The sequence below is a fragment of the Anoplophora glabripennis genome, unplaced genomic scaffold (genome assembly GCF_000390285.2).
Source record: "Anoplophora glabripennis isolate ALB-LARVAE unplaced genomic scaffold, Agla_2.0 scaffold466, whole genome shotgun sequence".
Taxonomy (NCBI): Eukaryota; Metazoa; Arthropoda; class Insecta; order Coleoptera; family Cerambycidae; genus Anoplophora; species Anoplophora glabripennis.
This window is the reverse complement of record NW_019416918.1, coordinates 43,893-64,000: the sequence shown is the minus strand read 5'-3', so window position 1 is coordinate 64,000 and position 20,108 is coordinate 43,893. Positions and strand designations below refer to the sequence as shown.

Here is a 20,108-nt window from a genome sequence, read left to right as displayed (position 1 = left end):
ATTTTGGAACAAAAAGTAACTGTTTGGTGGAGTGACTTCTTTGAAAATGAACCTAGAAATGTTGTAACTGTGAATGGTGCTTGATACTGAACGATGATTAATAATGTTTTATGATTCATTCGAATTGGAGCGTATTAATTAGCAGAATAAGAGTGGTTTCAACAGGACAGTACAACATGTCATACAGTAACGGAAACAGAAATTTGGTAATCAAATAATTTTTTGAGATGATGACCACCAAGATCATGGTAATCTATCACCATTAGACTTCTTTTTATGAGGTTTTTTGAAGAGCAAAATTTATGCTGACAATTCTTAAACCATTCAGGAACTGAAAGAAAACATAACTAGCAGATCGCTCAAATTGAACCACTATTATGCGAAGACGTGATGGAAAATGTTAAAAGATTGAAGGCTTGTAGAGCTGCAAGAGGTGCTTACTTATCTAACTTTCTTTTCCATTATTAACTGCAACATGTCTACTTTAATATTCAGTAAATATATTTGGTAATTTCGAATAAATTGTGTTTTACTAAAAAAAAAGTTGATTCAAATTTGACCATGCTTTAGAGAAACGAATTTTTGCACTGGCGCGGCGTACTAATAAAATTCTATTTCCTGAATATATTCTTCATTTCTTTGGTGCTCTACAAGATGCTCACAAATTTATGCTATTCGTCTTTTTTTTATTTCTTGAAGAAATCAACAAGTATATCTTGCATAACCCTTTCTATTTAGAAACTTTTTTGTCTTAAAATTTTACCATGGTTTTTGAATAATAAAATTTACTATTATAAAAAATGACGTGTAGCTACCCACAATTTCTTTCCACTTAAATCTAACCATATACTACTATCAGTTCTTTTAAGTGATAGTCTGGAATCTGGAATTTTAGGGATTCTCTTGATGAGACGGCAGTGCATTCGCATAGCACATGTAGTAATTATGTTTTCGAATTTTAGAATATTTTCAGTTTGACTTTAAAAAGGTGATTTCAAATAATGTTTTTTTATAGATTTAAATTTCTTGTAAAAATATATTGGGATCAATTATTGAATTATGAAGGGTATTTAACTTAGCAAAACTTGTGAGGGTTTCTATTTTTTCCAAAGTATTATAAATTATTTCGAATGAAAATATTTGATGTACCAATAAGTTATCTGTTTCCATTAAATTTTATTTTTTTTTAACAGTTCTCAATAATTCTTGAAAATAGCATGAGTTGATTGTGAGATTTTTACTAATCTCATTAAAATTATTTATTGAAATATTCATTAGTGATTGATCAGATCGCTTTAAATTTATTTTGATTTTGCTGAAGCATATTTATTTGTTGATCAAATTTTTCAGCATCATTTTGATCTAAATTACCTGTTAAACATTTTATTGTTGAATCTAAACCATTGATTAATCCTGTTTTTCTTCTAATATTGATTTTGGGATTTAGTCGTACTAGTTTTCATTGTAATAATTTTATACACATTTTATATACAGGGTGATTCATTAACAATGGGAAAATCGAAAGCTGAACATACTACACGTGAAATGGTGACCATAGGCGCAAACATGCCTTATCCGAAAGTTGATTGTTTCGGAAATACAGGGTGTTGAAAGTTAAAATTTTAAATCAGTTTTTTGCGATTATTCTGAAAATATGAAGGTTAGGAACTTAAAAATTTGTGAAACTATATTTTTTTAAGCGATGAATAAGATGCGCGTTGCAATTTCAGCGTTGCTTATAGAGGGCGCCACTTACGACCAATTTTACCGAAAATTTAGTTAATAACTTTTTACCCTGTATGTCTAACATGAAACTTGATTCAAAATCTGAAAACCAATAATTTTTCCATTAATTATGTATTCCTGTTTTATTTCGGGATCTCGATCCATTTTCGAGAAAAATCGATTTAACGAACACTATGTTTTGATACCTAATACGAGAAATTCACTGATAGCTTTACACAACGTTTTCTGAAAGATCTTCGAGTTTGAAACAACATATTGGCATTGCTTCTGACTTTACTGGCAGCAATTTGTATTCTTTGCCACAACTCGTCATGCGAACCAATAGATTCTTTGTAAACTATATCTTTCATTCGAAATCAAAAAGAAAAATCAAGAGGAAGTCCGGAATTCTGGGTGTCCAAGCTGACATAGCCAATCGATTTGGAAAAACTGCATCTAAATATACACGCAGTGGCCGAGAAAAATGCGGTGGTGCTCCGTCGTGCATGACCATATGTCTCTTCTTAAATAAAGTAGAACTTCTTCAAGCCGTGGAAGAATTTTTGCTTGGCCACCCAGAAGTTGTGGTAAAGAATATAAATTGCTGCCAACAAAGTCAAACGCAATCCCAATATGTTGTTTCAAACTCGAAGATTTCTCAGAAAACGTGTAAAGCTATCAGTGTCAACAGTGGACTTTTCAAACAATTCTTTTAAATCATTATTACGTATTTCATTTATTTTATTGTTATTTTTTGTTAAAATAACATGAAGAAACACTTTGTTTCGGTTTTAATTTCTCGTATTATTAAAACATAGTGTTCGTTAAATCGATTTTTCTCGAAAACGAATCGAGATACGGACATGAAACAAGAGGACATAATTAATGGAAAAATAATTGCTCTTTCAGGTTTTGAATTAAGTTTCATGTTAAACATACAGGGTAAAAAGTTATTAACTAAATTTTTGGTAAAATTGGTTGTCTGTGGCGCCATCTATGAGCAACGCTGAAATTGCAGCTCCCATCTTATTTGTCGCTTAAAAATGTATAGTTTCACAAAAAAAAAACGATTTAAAATTTTAACTTTCAACACCCTATATTTTCGAAACTATCAACTTTTGGATAAGGCATGTTTGTGCCAATGGTCACTATTTCACGTGTAGTATCTTCAGCTTTCGATGTTCCCATTGTTAATGAATCACCCTGTATAGTTATAATACTATTTGACCGATCAAGCCCATCTTTTGCACATCTCTTAAGGATATAAAAACTCACATTTTGGGAAAGTTTGGTAAGATTTTATTAATTATTTAAAAAGTTATTAACAATTAAAGAAAAAGCACTTTTATCGTTTAATTTTGCAATATTTTTTTTGTTTATGAAGCAATTTTAACTTATAAAGTCTCATTTTAAAGATGAGTTTCTCTAGATCAAATCGTCTATTGAACATTTTTTGCTAAGATTAATAGTTTTTTTACAATAACGCGTAGAACGAAAAATGAAGAATTTTTGACCTATTTGTTGATAAAAAACAATGACGCTATACTTTTTTCATGGCCCATTTGATAAGACGCCTCTTGTATTATCATTCCCAAGACTTTCCAACAATAAAATCACGCCAGTAATTAATCAATTTCAAAATGTTTCCTTTCCTGTTCTATAAGGTTATCGGTAATAGTCCGGGATTTCCATTATAAAGATGATAAGTGTTTGTTGCTACTGTTGTGTGGATGAGAAACCTGGAATATTTCGTTTTTAATTCTTTGAAATGAACCGTTACTACTTTTTAAATTTTTTATTTTGGCTTTATGTTTGGTAGAATTTCTACAATTTCGTAAGTAGGAGTCAATTTTTTATCATGAGCAGAAATTATTTTTTCTTTTTCACTCATTTGTGACTCGTGTACGTTTTCGTATATATTGCCTATGTGAATCAGCATAGTCTGAGCAAGTAACAAGGTCGAATGGATCTCTAGAGACAGTATGACCAAAAGTTAAATCAAAAGGTGAAAATTTTGTAGTTCTGTGTATACTAGTGTTATAAGCGCTAACAGTGAGACCTCGCCGACACCCTATAACGGAGGTGGGGTCGTCTCCGATGGCGGTCTTTTCAAACTTAGTTTAGAGCTGCTTTTTTCCCCAAGGAGATTGTGTTTGTTTTTCTCCTATTATTTTTTAACTATCTTTCTAAAGGGTTTTTCTGTTCCCTTTTTCTATTTCTTTTTTTCTTTCTATTTTTTCCCTTTAATATTTTAATTTTCAAACTATTAACTTTTTAATTTTATGTGTATACACAACTACTTTACTGTTTTTGAAATAGAAGATATCAAATTCTTTCAAATACACCGAAAAAATGCGACGCCACATGCCGTTGTTTGGTGAAGCTGTTTGCACTCGTCAATCTATCTGTCGAGTGAGCTCTAGCTCCACCTAGCGCTCTTAGGGCTAGACGCCCCGCATGTCAGGCTGCACTAGCATCCGACGAGTCAACAGTCAGCGCATGCGTAGTTACAAACGTACGCCACACAACGTTTTCTCCAATTAGTTCCTAACGCGGACGAGCGCTTATCAATAGATGGCGTAGCAAATGGAGCTCGGACGATGGTCCGTTAGAATGATAAGCGACTTTGAGAATCATGAGCAGGAATTTCATAAGCGACATGCGCGTCGTCGTCAGTGTTGTTATCAGTAGAAAGCGTTATCAGCAAATAATGTATATTGAATAATACTTAAATATATAGCGGCACTACCTACTTGACACATAACAACCAATTAAAATCTAAGTGTTATCATAATTCGTGAGTAGTGCTGTATCCGCCGCTTTTTATCCCATAGAACGTTCTTGTCCTGCATACATGGTGCACGAGAATTTGCTGCTTCTTCGATGGTCTGGATGTCCGGTGTATTCGACACGTACAATGTCGGGACCTAGAGAAGAGGCACGGGATGAGAAAAATCTCAGTATGTGTACATTGCTTATTAACATAAGTCAATATTATATCAGACAGAGAGATAGATGCCAAAAACATGGTGACAGAGAGAGACAGAAAATAAACGATTATGCATTCCGAAGTACTTTCTAACGTAGGAGGAAATTAAGAAGTTTACAAATTATAAAAACATACCAGAAAGTGAAAAAAACATATTCTCTACTCCAAAGGGGTTGGTTACCACAATCTCGTAGAGGCTAAATAATGTAAACGAATTAGTCTCTACTCCAAAGGGGTTGGTTACCACAATCTTATAGAGACTAATTACCATCGATGTATTCTCGGGAAACAATAAGTAAATATTTTTATTAATACAATTAATCCGAATTGACTGATTCCGTAAACATATACATACTTTTCTTCTATCTGTATAATTATATATTTTTTTCTTGTTTTGTTTTATTATATACATGTTTGATGTTTTTCTGTGATAGGCATTTTGATGTATGTACATATTTTACTTTATGTTCTTGAAACAAGTGTAAAGTTATCATTTGCCAGTCTTCATCGATACCTCGTAGAAGCAACTACACTTTCATCTACAGCTAATTCTTCAGTAGTTTCTGTGCGTTTGTGCCTTTACAACGTCTACATCTCGTTCAAGTAATTGTATCTAGTGCTCCTAACAAGTAAAGTCATATATATATATATATATTTAAATAGTTCTTTGCATTTTACAAGCTTTTGTATTGTTATAATCTGGATCTTAACGCAATTAAATAGTTTACCTAACATTCTTTACATTTAACAAGCTTTTAGTTATACAAGCTTTCCTATTGTTATAGTATGGATCTTAATGCAATTAACAACGTTTCTTCCATCTGCAGAAAACCATACATTAAACTGCAGGACCTACCTGTTGGCACACCTGCACATATTTGGGACATAAAAATTGTTACCACAAAGTTTGGACGGAGCGCTTTAGTAGACTTGGGGGATAACTCTGTCTTCCTACCAAAAAGAAGCCTTCACGCAATCGAAGCTAATATTGAAAATTTTACACCTGGGAAGTACGGCTTGGTATTCAAGGGGCTGCAGCAGTGCAGTCATCCAAACCCCATCATAAACTTTGAAATAGTGGAGCTATCATTGCTACAGCCTGAATCAACATAGAAAAAAAAAAACTGTAAGTGCCCCCAAATATTTTTTGTATCGTGTTTCTAATAGAAAGTGTTTTACATTAGTTGCACTCTTTTAATTTTTACATTTAATTGTTAATTATGGACTCTCTTGTTCAGGAAACCGATAATTTTATTGCTAAACTAACCCAGGTTTTAGAAGTTGTCAAATACGGTTGATTATTCGGGCTCTTAAAACGTTTGATTCAATTGGAACTAAGCGAAAACTGGAAACTAATATCGGTCACTTAAAACGAATCAAAATTTTATTAAAATCAAATTCAGAACATACAGGGGCGGGACATAGAGATAAGCGTAGTCATCGAATACGCTGGGAGGACGTAAATTCAGCATTTTCAAGTCGCATACGATCTGGTTTAATTATAAATTTAAAACATAAAGACATTAAAGCTTTCTTGAATGACGCATTTTTCCTATTTAAAAATAGAATATCCAGAATTCTGAACCACCATCCAACCATAAAAGTTAACGCTGCTTTTTGTGGAGAATTTATTAAAGCTAAACCTAATTCAAACGAAACAATTTCAGATTTTAAATATTTTAACACAAAAAATGCTGCAATAGATTTGAGTACAGATCTAAGTTTGGTTTCAAGAAAATGTTATGGATAAAATTTTAAACAAAGTAGAAGAGTTCCAGGAAAGGGACAGTGGGTGGGCGTTACACAAAATTGTTAGTTTAGAAATTAACATTAACAAATTTGAAATGGGTCACGGGGTCTCTTCCTTTATCAGGCTCCCCGAGGTAATTGCTAAAAAGCACGCTTGTGTTAACGTAAAAAATTACGATGATGCCTGCTTCGCTTGGTCTATTGTTTCAGCACTTTACTCAGTTGATAGATTAAAAATCCAAATAGAACATCATCATATCCTCATCCCTCAACTATTCTGAATTTAGACGGAATTGATTTTCCAATGCAAATTTCGCAGATTACTAAATTTGGGAAACTTAATAACATTTCGGTTAACGTTTATCAATTAAAATTAACCGGGAAGAATAAATATAACGTTGAAACTGCTCGTTTAACCAACAATAAACTTGAGAGACACGTTAATCTTTTAATAATTCAAAATGTTTATTTTTATGAACGTAAGGAAAAAAGTAGCAGCGAAAGCGTAGAAATTAAATACCATTTTTGTTTGATTAAAAATTTATCGCGGTTAGTTTCGAGTCAATTAAGTAAACACAAGAATGCTAAATATATCTGTGATATTTGCTTAAATTATTTTAGTACTGAAACTGCATTAGATAGTCACACTGAAGATTGCTCTAAAATTAATAAATGTAAAATTACCTTCCCGGGGGAGAAATCTTTATCATTCAAAAACTATTGATACAAGGAAAAAGTACCGTTTGTTTTATACTGCGATTTTCAGTCTATGCTAGAACCTTTCACTGATCAACAACAACATACGTCAACCAAAAAATATCAAAAGCATAACACAATTAGTGCAGGTTTCTATTTTAAGTGTTCCTATGATGATTCTCTATCGTTTTACGCGAGCAATAGGAGCCTCAGGTGTTGTAAGTAAACGTTGAAAAATTTAATAATTGGTGGGATAACCCCCCACCGCTTTTTCAAGTAGATGTACCCCGTTGTTCATATCATATGAATCCAAATAAAACAGTCAGATGCAACAAGAGGAACTTCGAGGATCTTTTCCGTTGGGTATACAACTTATTGCCCCAATGAAGAAGAAAACAGTTACTTTCGACAAATCTAAAAATCAAGTGTATCTAATGAAAACGTAGACTTTTGCGTCTACTGTAGTTTGACGTAGGTACTGGGAAGAATTAATATGGCTTCCAAAATCCTCGAACCACTATTAGTTAAACATCTTGAAAAAAATCGTCAATTAAAATCCGATATAGTACGATATGACAACCAGTGTAAAATGAATAAACAGTTTCAAAAAATGCAGATTCAAGACAAGTGGGATGATGTATTTATGAAGCTACATCGATTTTCTGTAACGAAGGATGGACCTACATCTACAAGAATTGTACCAATTACCTTATAAGTTACATTCATTTTTAATATGCTTAATATACGCTTGCTTATCCTTGTTTGTTTTATTTCCTCTCTCCCTCTATTTTTCAGGTATAACAAAAAAGAGCAGTTTTAAGACTTTACAAATCATCGTGTAGCTCATTCGTCTGTTGCTTAACAACGATGGCCGTTTTACATTCCAATTTCATAATTTTAACTGCAATACTACAAAATGTGTTGTACGTGCATGATATACTCAACGTACACGAAATGTATGTGTGCTACAGAAATGTTAGCGAGAGTGATACGGGTCCACATACAGTTAACTCAGATGAGACATACTATAGTTAATGGTGGGAAGATGAAAGTTTTTACATAAAAAATTCCAGAACATTTTAAATTCTACAAGTTGAGAATAACGTTTCAAGATAAGTCGATTGGAGATTTCGATATCTAGAGACTGTTACCTATTTTAAACTGCTCTGATTATGAAGATGTATACGCAGACGCACTCTTCGAGATGTCTGAGAAAACAGATATGAATATAATCTCTGGGCTTATTTACTTTATAACAGTTGCTACAATTGCATTAGTACTGAAGACTATCGCAAAAATCATTCAAAAGTATTATGGCTTAAGATCACTATAAATTAATGTAACGAAAAATGTATTTGCCATTGTGCTTCAAGATATCATTATGTCAAGTTGTCTTGTTGCTGCTAGTTTGTGTTACAATAAGGGCTCGCCACACATTAAATTCTACATATCATACGAATAATGGTACATTCCACTAAAACCGACGACTTGTGCTAGTCGCCTTATTGTTGTTTCTACATATAAAACTAAACTCCACGTGTCGCCATGTAACACGTCGCCATCTTGCCCCGCCTAGTTTATCTAGACCAAATTAGAAGCAAGTACGATACACAGAACGAAACGTTCATGGTATCCGATATTCGTCTGGAAACGTAGAATATAGTACTCTGAACTCTACACTTGGAGATAATCTGCAACAAGACGAACTGCGAGGATTTTTTCCGTTGGGTATATAACTTATTACCCCAATGAAGAAGAAAACAAAGTGTATCAAATGAAAACGTGGAGCTTTGCGTCTTTTTGTAATTAATAATAATTAAGACGAAGAAATAAAGAACTACTTAAAAGTTTACTATGATTATCCTTGGGAAAAGGACTTAATAAATGTCTTGGAATGGAGAACATATTTTAACTCGGGATAACTGATCGTGAGCATACCTAACCCTGACTAAGGATAACTGATAGTGAGCACAACTCTAATTATAGACAATAGTACATATACTTGACTCCTATATGCATTCCACTCCACGTTGTACACGCCCATGTATCCAGCCTCCTGTACTCTACCTGAAAATTTAATATAATCAGAAGGATATTTAAAACAGGAGGAAAAGGTCTAACGTTGTTGATGTTCACGCATATGCTTCCTAAAGGTACGTAACTTATAAAACCGTTTTTTGCGAGTTACCTATAACAGACTCGTTTTTACTGTTTGGACGAAATATCAATGACTGTTAATCAAACCATTATGGACAACCACTACGTTTGAGAAATCAATATAATCATTAGCAAGAGGGAAGTTTTGATTCAGTTACTTTGACACAGTACTCGCAAGAAGGCATCTCGAGTGTGACTGAACTGTCTTTGAAATAGGAGTAGGCAGCATCCCGTATAAAAAAACAATAAAATACCACGCTAATGCACGCGTCACGCCGTCAAGAAAAAAAAGGATAATCGTAGCAAAAAAAGATAACAAAAGGATAACCGTGATGTGAATAAGGATAACAAAAGGATAATCGTTACGTAAGAAAAGGATAATCGTCGCAAAAATAAGGATAGCCATGACGTAAAGAAGGATAGTCATCGCAAAAATAAGGATAACAAATGGATAATCGTTACGTAAAAAATAAAAATCGTGAGTTAAAAAGGATAACAAAAAAGGTATTTAAGGAGCGCATAGTCATTATCCCGCTGATATTGAATATTTTTTCAATTCGGGATATTTGAAACTGTTATTACTGTACGTGATTGATTTTTATACGTGGTCGAGAAGTCGAGATAATAAAGATTTTTAAAGTAAGAGCGCTTTTGAACGCGCGATTTCAGTTTTCGGAGCGGCCGAGTAGCGTTACCCCCACTCCGCCGCCCGCTACAGTTAGCTCGCGCCGCGCTCAAATACTTCGGTTTGACGCATAATTAAAAATGCAGAAGTGGCTAAAATGAACCAGTATTTTTTAATTGAAAATATAAGCTCGGCTCCAGAAGATCGTAGAGCAACGTTGTTTTTTTAAATTCGCGTAAAAATGCCATCAATCGATTCCTGTAATAACCATTATCGAGAAATGAAAATCGGAAAACATATTCAAGAAAAACGCGACCAAAAGATTTTTACTTTTTTCAAAATCATTTTTGGATACTTGAAATGAATAAAATCGTTAGCACTCTTTTTTACCATGAAAGTACAACTCTTATGGAAAAAAATGAGCCCTGATTCATTTCTCTACATCTGTTTGTCGAAGAAGAGCCGATTCTCGAGATGACCTTTTTTTCGAAAAATCGATACCTGTATAACTCGAAAAATTTTTAATATTTTTTAATCTTAAAAAATGCACTTTTTTGCTTGCCGAGGGCTACATTTACCGCAAGTAACAACTTCCAAAACGTTAATTTGCAAGAGGAGATTCAGCAAAAACAAAAGTCAATTTTTGACGGTTTTTCGATATATCTCGAAAAGTAATATAGCAATCGATATATTTAAAAATACAAATCTATAGGTTTTTTTAATAGCTACAACTTTCTCATTTAACTTTTTTCGATTGGTGCTCAATTTTTTTTATTAGTGAAAAACCGCTTTTTGACTTTTATGAATTTTTTAGTTTAACTTCGCTTTTATGCGTCACGGGGAAAAACACTATCTTAGATTTTTTTTTACTATATCACCATATTTTTTTTGTTCCAGGCAGTATTTTTTGTAAACTCTTCTACCTATTGGTTGGACTAAAAGAGAGAGCGGAGATATGCTAGACGACCCCAATGAACTTGTAATTGATTTACGCTATTATATTGAAGAGCTTCATTTCAGCATAGAACATCGTCTCTGTAGGGGCATTAACAAGCTACATACATAACATGGGAATAATTTAGTAACTTACAAGCACATCATCCATCCTCCTTCTGTATTCATCTCCAGACGATTGCATCATCCTCCTCTCGTCTTTCGATGCGCTTGGCGGGTGGAGCTGTTGTCACCTATGCCTTCAGAGTTCAGTGTTGCCACCTACGCCTTCAGACGCGCCTGCGCAGTCGTCTCCGATTATTGTCGTCTTCAGGCATCGATCTACACAAAAAACATAAATATCATTACAAGACCTGCACTCATTCTTCATCTGACAGTCAAAGTGTTCAGGCTTGCTGCTTAACGCTTAACACCTCTTTTATCAGTTTACAGAACCTCACAATGATGAGTCTAAGAGATGTATGATGCTTCGAACATATTCAAGACTGGAACTTAAAGGGGAAATAATTAGAATCCTACTTTAAATGAGATGCTGTTTTATGGATCAGGTTCTATGAATTAAAAATTTTCTTTATTGATCTACGGTTTACTTTAAAAAGGCATAATTGATTTTTTGTTTGCATGTTCGTTTTGAATTTGTGATTTTTAAAATTGAAATAGGCGAATTAACTCAATTTCATTTATCCTAATTTTTTGCTCAATCATAGTCCAATAAAGATATAATTAAAAAAAAAATCCAAACAGGATTGCTTGGGCAATCCAAACAGGATTGCTACCTCCTGAGTATTTAACCAAAAGATCACACTCGAATTCCTGGTACAACTTGTGCTATGAGGGTGGTTTTTTAAACATTTTTTTTACATCAAAATGGCCTTAATAAAAGTTGTACAGGATCAATTTTTTTTATATTTCTAATACTTAACGAGTTACTGCACACTATATGAAAAAAATTGCGCACGCTGTAAACACAATTTTACAAAGAGTTGGCAGTAGTGGGAGTGGGGCAAGCGGTGTTAGGCTGTCATGTGTTAGCTGACAGGCTGCATCAGTTCATTTAGTTTTCATTCATTTATTCAAGAAATTCTAATAATAGCTGAACGTATGTTTATACAAGCGTTCTGTGGATGCGACACCACATCAACTCCATTCGGTTTTGGCAAAGCCAAATTTGTAGCAGCACTAGTAGTATTAGATAAAAAAAAAATTATAGGGAAAAGTAGGTCAGAATTTGATCCTCTACAACATTTATTAAGCCCATTTTTTTGTAAAAACATGTTTACAAGACCACCTCTGTGGCGCGGCGTGCCCAATTTTTGTCACGTAATGCGTAGTAACTCGTCAAATATTACACATACAAAAAAATTTTATATGGAAAAGTTGGTTAAAATTTGATCCTCTACAACTTTTATTAAGGTCATTTTGATGTAAAAAATGTTTAGGAAATCACCCCCATAGCGCAAGTCGTACCAATTCGAGTGTGATCTTTTGGTTGGATATTCAGGAGGTAGTCTCCAAGTAGCCCTAAAAAAATCATCTTGTATGGATTTTTTTTTGCGACCCCCTATAAACCGAGTACAACTTTATTGGATTATCAGCTTATCTTTTCAAATTTTGTCTTTGTAAAACTTTCTGTTAAAAATTGCGGCTATTTCTGAGGAAGAAAAGATAGAGATGATTCTTATTATGGTAAATGTGCTAGGAGTGTTGATGACGCTGTTACACTTTATGCTGAACGTTTTGCTGACGTGCGATTTCGAGCATATTTTTATCGGGTCGTTACACAATTTCTACAAGAGGGAAATGTGTAAGAGAAAAAGGAGCCCGTCGAAACGTAGTTATTGAAACTGACAATGAAATTGCTGTATTAGTTGCAGTAAAGTTAACACTCATGTCAGTATTTGACAAATCGCAAGCAATTCTGGAATTTTGCGACATAGTGTAAACAGAATATTAAAAGTTATAAATATCCCCCTACCACAGTCCATTGCACCAAGAACTTCGTGGTAATGATTTTCAGAACCGAGTTATCTTTTACCAATCGGCACGTCAACAAATACAATTAGATCCTAATTTCTTTACTAAAGTACTATTTTCAGAGTCCTCTTAACATGCACTACTGTAGTATTGAAAATCCACATTGATTATGTGAAGTTGAGCATCAGCGCCAATGGTCCGTGAACGTTTGGTGTGGAATAGTTGGTGACAAGATTGTGGGTCCATACTTCATTGAAGGCAATTTGAACGGCGAAACATATCGTAATTTTTTGGAAAATCAACTTCCGCTTTTGCTCAAGGACAACAAATGTGGTTTGAACACAAAGGATGTCCCTTGCGTTGCTTGTGAAGTTTTCTTGTAATTTCTGAGGTCAAAAAAGAGGGTCCCATTTAAAATTTTGAATTTGATCCTCAAACGACCTTGCAGTCAAGGTCAAGATCCTTTTCAAGGTCATGTCAAGATGGCCCCCTTTTCACTCTACAACTTTTGTATGAAACATTTAAAAAAAAAAGTGATCCCAACAAGGTACTCCGTTATGTTTATTTTTCGTTTTTCAATCGAAGTCCGTAGTAAAAATTGGGTGTTTCCATTTAAAAAAATCAACTTTCGGTCTAAAACATCACTTCTGGTCTAGACCGGAAGTCGTAATATGGATCTTTCAATGGCCCCCTTGGTGCTCTACAATTTTTGTCTGAAACTTTTTTCGAAATAACCGAGTCCAACCGAGGTATTATTTTGTGACTAGATAAATGCCCCACCCGGAATAATCAGGACTCGTAGAAGACGTTTCCTGTAATCTTTGAAAAGGCTTCAGAGCAAGTATCTTTAGAGCGCAGGTCATAGCAAATTTGGAGTATAACCCCAACAGCATCAACCTGTTCAACCGCATCAACGAAGAAATATTACTTGTAGATACAATGATTTTAAGCTTGTAAATGCCCCGATTGAAATATTTATTAATGATGTAAATAAAATGTTGGAAATAAATATGAATTAAATTTGTGTTTTATTAATAGTTAAAACCCTGCAAGTCTAGGAGTGGGGATAACTACACTACATAAGAAGAATACCTATCAAGTCACGAAAATAAAAACAGTAATTCAGTTCTACTTTAAAGCAAAAGCTTTGAGAGCAATAAGCTCTTGGATAAGCAGCCTTCGTGTTATATACGTTATGAAGAAGAAAAACCTTGCTGTCAAAAATGGACTTTGACCCCTTCAACAAGCATTCAGTATATACAATATACCTTATTTTGCCACGCTTTTTATATTTTGAAATGTAGGAAATCGAAGCAACTTACCGTGTCTATCTCCCCTTTTGGTCTCTGTGCCTCTGTCGTTTTGCATTGCCTACCTTGATCTTGTGTCTATAAAAATAAATATTTTAGATTTTTGGCCGCCATCTTGTGGTTGGTGGTAATGCGGATCATACCAAATAATTTGTAACTTTTTGATAAATTTTTAATCACCTTTTTTATAAAGACCTGTATGTCTCTAGCTAGTTGAAGGCATACTATATAGTCCAGTCGGTATCTGTTTCGGAATGGATGTTTTATATAGATTTATAGAAGCTGACAAAAAATTGATTGAAATTGCACGAATGAATCACTCATTTTTTGACTCTACTTAATTCCTGTGAAATGTATCAATCTTTTTTGCATCAGAACAGTTAAAATACATTTCCGATTTAAACAAATTTTCATAGTTATAAAGTTTTTGCTTTGAGCTATCAAAATCACATTTGGTTGTTATTGTACAGTACGTTGTTTTGTCATAAACTCACTTGAACTTTGAGCTTTTATATCTGAATGACGATTCATCGTATCCACAAGATCAAAAATGGATTTTGTTCGTCAATTCTTCCTCTATTTGCTCGTATAATTACATTTAAAGAATATGCAAATACGGTAGCTCCACCTCTAAATGTTTATAAGTACTTTTTCGAAGAAATTTTAAAATAATTCTAATTGTTGCTAAAATGGATAAAATTATGAAAATTTTTAAATGGAGATTGATAGTTGAGACTCCAAAGGGTATGGATAAAAATTTGGAGCTCAAAATAATCTACCTGGCCAATTTCGATGAAAAAATCTCTCTAAAGTCAAAGTCTGAAATAAATTCATGAAAAAAACATCTTCACAAATTTTTTTCGGTCTACACTGTATTGCAGCAACAATAATGCACATAAAAATTTCGGACCACTTTTATTTTGAAGAGAATCTCGAAACAAATTTTTTTTTCCTTTGACTATTTTCTGTAACGTCAATATTCTCCGAGTTATACATGAAAAAAGGGAGAAAAATGCGCCTTTTTTATTTATTTTTTTACATTTTCTTGCACATTTCTGCACAACTTTTTCAGCGAGAGCATATCGCAATTATCATTTTACATAATATTTAGAACTATTTCCAACAAAAATTAGCGTTGCTATATGAAACATCCATACTACTTACTTTTAATACAGATACCGACTGGACTAATAAGCTATTGTACTTTTTCTTTACAGGTTTTTTAAATAGAATATTTGACTTATGACTAATAAACACTTATTACTGTAGGTTACGATTTTTGTTGAAGTGAATTTTGATGTAAAAGATGCTACCTGTATGTTTAATAAATCTTTAATTTATAAAATTTGGCCTCATGCCTGTTTTTATAATTCTTAGAATTTACTGCTAATATATATTTTTCCGTTTCACTTTTATTTTGAAGCATTTTTTTAAATTTTACAGCTAATGCTATGTTTTTATTAGAGTTTTGAATTGATTTTTTCCTGTTGAAATAATGGTGGTATTTTTTCAAAACTTTTTTGGCTTGGTTTTTGCAACTGTTAATACCTCAATTTTTATACATTTTTTTGCTTGTCTTTTCAGTTATTAAAATAATGATGCTATTTTATAGGAATTTTTTGGTTTGATTTTTGCTTGCTTACAGATTTTTTCTTTCTAGTGAATCGTAGCTGTCTTTTTTCGCTAAAGAATATTTTCTAGTAATAAATGCTGTTTTTCTTTTTTAATATTATGGTTTTTATAAATTGTTTCAAGCGTTTCATGCAACTTACGTTTTATGTATGTAGCACTCACTACACACACCTTTTTCATATACATCACCAAATTTATTTGTTATATCCCTGGTCAACGTTTTAAACTGAAATGGCTTTTGTTAACCGTTTTGCTTCAAACAGTCCACAGGATGTTGATAAAACTATCGTATATGTGGGTGTGCAGGCAACGTTAGTTTTCTTATCGCATGTAGCCAGACATTTAAGCGTTATTTTTAACTGAATATAATACAGCATTAATAATTTAAACTTTGCTTTGTAAAATAAAGTTACTTCAATACAATTGGCATGCTGAAAATAAACATATTAATTTACTACTTAAAACTTAAAATGATAGGCGAATAAAATATTGTTATATAATATGATAATAAGTAGTTACGCAGTGTACTATGCAGTGTGATCTCCATTATTCATAGGTCTGTAAGATGATGCAAATGAATTTGCTTGAAAATGTTTTTGGGGTTAAATTGAGGTCTTGAGGTGTGATTTGAATTAAATATCGGTCTAATTGATTGTCTATTTGTAAGTGAAATTCTGGTTTGAGTTCTCAATTTGAATTCGATATCTCCTTCCGATTTTACATGATTTTACATTCGATTGTATTTGGATTATTACATTTCACAATAATTTGGATTTTTTCAGGCAAATTGTTGAGATAGGTTTTTAAAGTCAATTTTTCCAAATGTAGTGTTTTTATATTTTTGGTGTGAGGAGAATCTTTGGTTTAATTTAATTTTGAAATTAATAAGCTTGGACAAATAATTTTGGCTGCTTACTGACAATGGTACTAATAATTAGTTTATTTACTGGATTTTCAGGTTGCTGAGCATTTTGAAAAGCAATAATTAATTATTCACTGGCTCTTATAAATGATGGTAAAATATGGTCTTCACCACTAAATAGAGGAATATTTTCTACATAAATTCTATAAATACTGTGATCCATTTTATATGTTTTATTTACAATTCCTGAGATATCAATATTTAGTGTGAATATCGGTCAGTTCTTCCAGTTTTAAATATAATATTGTTAGTACAGTCATTGAAGCTGAAAATCAGCTGTAACCTCCGAATTCTTTGAAACTGCATGGATTTGCATGAAAATTTAGAATAAGGCTCATCTTAGACTCAAGTTCAAAAATGACATAAGCCCAATTGACGTTTTTTGTTTTTTAAAACTACTCCTAAGTGAAAAAAAATTGAAAAAATTAAGTTTTAATCATTTTATTGATAAAAATCTTGTTCAAGCACAAAGAATAAATAATGTTCCATGTTCTCTAACATGTTTTATGATAATCTTTTTTATCCTTTATTTAACCCTTAAAAACTACCCCTATGCAAAAAAATAATTATAAAAAATTACTATTTAAAGATTTGGAATGATTAAATCGTGCAATTATTTAAAATAAAAGTTACCTTATAGATAATAAAAGATTTTTGCCTTTCAACCCCTAAAAACCACCCCTGCATTGACAAAAATGATAAAAAATTACTTTTTAAAAGCTTGGAATGCTTTAACGGTGCAATTATTTAAAATAAAAATTCCCTCATTGCTTATGAAAGAATTTGTATCTCATATCACTTTTCAACCCTTATAAATCACCCCTGTGCTAAAAAAATGAAAAAAAAATATGTTTTAAATCTTGGAATGCTATAATTGTGCAATAATTTAAAATAAAAATTCCCTTATATTGTTTATACACGCTGACGCGTACTCGAATCCAAAAATGAGAAAGCCTATTTTGCTCCGAAAAAATGTCATTGATTTTTTTACCATAACTCGGTTAATTTTGAAGCTATACAACCCTACAAAAAAGCATTTTAAAGATAATTTCAAGAGCTGTGAGATCGTTTGCATATAAAACTTTTAAATCCTTTGTTTTTTAAAGGCAAAGGATCGAAGGGCTCGAGACAGGTAATTTTTTCACTATAATAGATACTTCAAGCGGCAATATCTCCTTTAGTTTTTATGCTGTAGGAATAAAAAAAAGCAAAATATTTGTTGAAAAAAAAGCTACATTTTGTCTATCATTTTTTACATGTCTTCCATAGTTTCAGAGTTATTATATAAATAAGTCAATTTTTTTTTTGAATAATGAAAAATACGTTTTCAACTTTTACCGTACATTATTAAAAAAAATACGCATTCTAAACCAGTCTAACTTTAAGATCGTATGAAAAACACTAAAACAAAACTAATTGTAAAGGATCTACGATTAACTTTAATTCTGATGGAAATGGTATAGCATTTACTGCTCATTTTTCCTTAAAAAATATGAGCAACCCATCTGTTTTTGACGATAATTCCTTCAATTTTGCTCTAATTAACATTTATAAGTGCTTATTTTGAAGGTCTTTTTGAGTACTACAAAAAATTCCTGGAGCGTTATACACGTAAAATTAATCCTTTTTCCGTTATTTGACGTTGAATACATCGATTCGAGTATTCTCCCCAAAACAAGTCCCCTTCCACTAACCATATTTCGCTTTGATAGGACGTACAACACTTTTTAAAAAACGATTGTCTTTGTTTATTTATAAGCTACATTTTTGTTCATTACACTTTTTTCAATAAAATGCGTAGTTTTTGAGTTATTCGCGAAAAATACTTTAAAAAAACTGGTTTTTTTTCACTCAAAATTCCAAGTTTTCAATCGTGAATAACTAAAAAACTATTGATTTCTCGAAAAAATTCTTCGAATATTTTTTGCTCAAAATTTGATTTTATCGATTTCCAGCGTTATTTTTGAAAAAAAAATTTCCACCCCCAACAGGGTGGAAGCGTCAATCGGCGCTATGTCACTAATGTTCTTTGACCTTTTCTCTAACTATCTGCCAAATTTCAAGTCGATCGGTTCAGTTTCAAAGAGTTCGGAAGTGAAAAGCTTCAATGACTGTACTATGTCAATATTTTCTTAAAATTAATGTTTGGTATACTATCAAATAACCAAAATTTTAATAAAATAAATAAAGTTTATTACAATATGAAAATAAATTTTAAAGATCTTTTAGAGTATGGTCGTTGGATAGAAAACATTCTGTACTCAGAATATAAAATAATTTCTTAAGAATAACGTTGAAAATTAAAACCCTTGTTTAGATGTTAAATGTGTGAGCGTTGCAATGAGATATGATTAAGTACTAATATCGAATTTCAGCAAGATATAAACTAAGAATGTTTATTTCTTGGAAACAATGTGATATCTAAATCTAAAATTTTGATTTTTACAGTAATCGCAATGAACTAATCTTCCTTTGTAAAATTTGTACAAACCAAAATTAGTTTCTCGATAACTGATGAGTTCTAAAATGTGATTTCGATTTGGTTTTCTTAAAACTAGGTAATGATTTTTTTTGACTTACTATGTAGTAGCTGCTCTTTCGTAAACGGTGGTTTTCGGTACTCCCTATTTCGTGACCAATGCATCTCGTACTAATTTTTGCGTTCTCTTCAATTTTATTTAGAATTTGTTCCTCCACCTCGTAGAGTTCTCGTGGTATGCTGACACCCTTGACCCATAATCCTTCGTTGAAAAATGCGAAGTCACCTTTCAATTTTGGCAAAAATTTGATAAGGAAATCTTTCTCTGTATACTCTAGCACTTTCACGGCCATTGTTTTGACTAAACCCCTACACCAAAAGCACATGTACTTGTTCGAAATATATATAAGTCGTCCTCTAGAGGGTAATCTGAGCAATTTTGGAAATAGGTAAATTGGGCTCTATCTACTTATTTTGAGTCAAGAAGTCTGTCCGGACATCCTATATATTTTGCCACATATCTATTAAGGGTTTAAAAAAAATGTTTTTTCTAGAACTTCCTCAAAGTACAATATTTAAAAAACATTTAAACAAACTTTAAACGCTTTCCTCAAAATAACGTTTTCAAATATAGTGGCCACTATTAAAAACCACCCGACGGATTTAGATGAAATTCATACGGCACATTCTTGTGCCTGATTGAAGGATTTTTTTTAACCAAAACTTATATTTTTTTATAAACAATTGATTAGCGATTTTGCCCTCAAAATTCATAAAACGAAATTCTAGAAGTTGCCATTTTGCGAAATTTGAAAAACTAAAGTAAAGCCTTCTATCAGGCGCAAGATAAACTATTGAACTAACATTTTTTTTGTAAGAGCTGATAACTTCATCCA

At 32.4% G+C, this 20,108-nt stretch overlaps 1 long non-coding RNA gene across 1 annotated transcript; it reads right to left on the bottom strand.

The window, feature by feature from the left end:
- Window positions 1–5,359: 5,359 nt before the first annotated feature.
- On the bottom strand, window positions 5,360–19,513 carry LOC108910157. The gene is made up of 5 exons (XR_001964442.2): window positions 19,314–19,513; window positions 15,952–16,242; window positions 14,192–14,257; window positions 11,032–11,216; window positions 5,360–9,226 (listed from the first exon to the last, which is right to left on the bottom strand). It is a non-coding gene; the product is annotated as an uncharacterized LOC108910157 (long non-coding RNA).
- Between the last annotated feature and the right edge of the window lie 595 nt (window positions 19,514–20,108).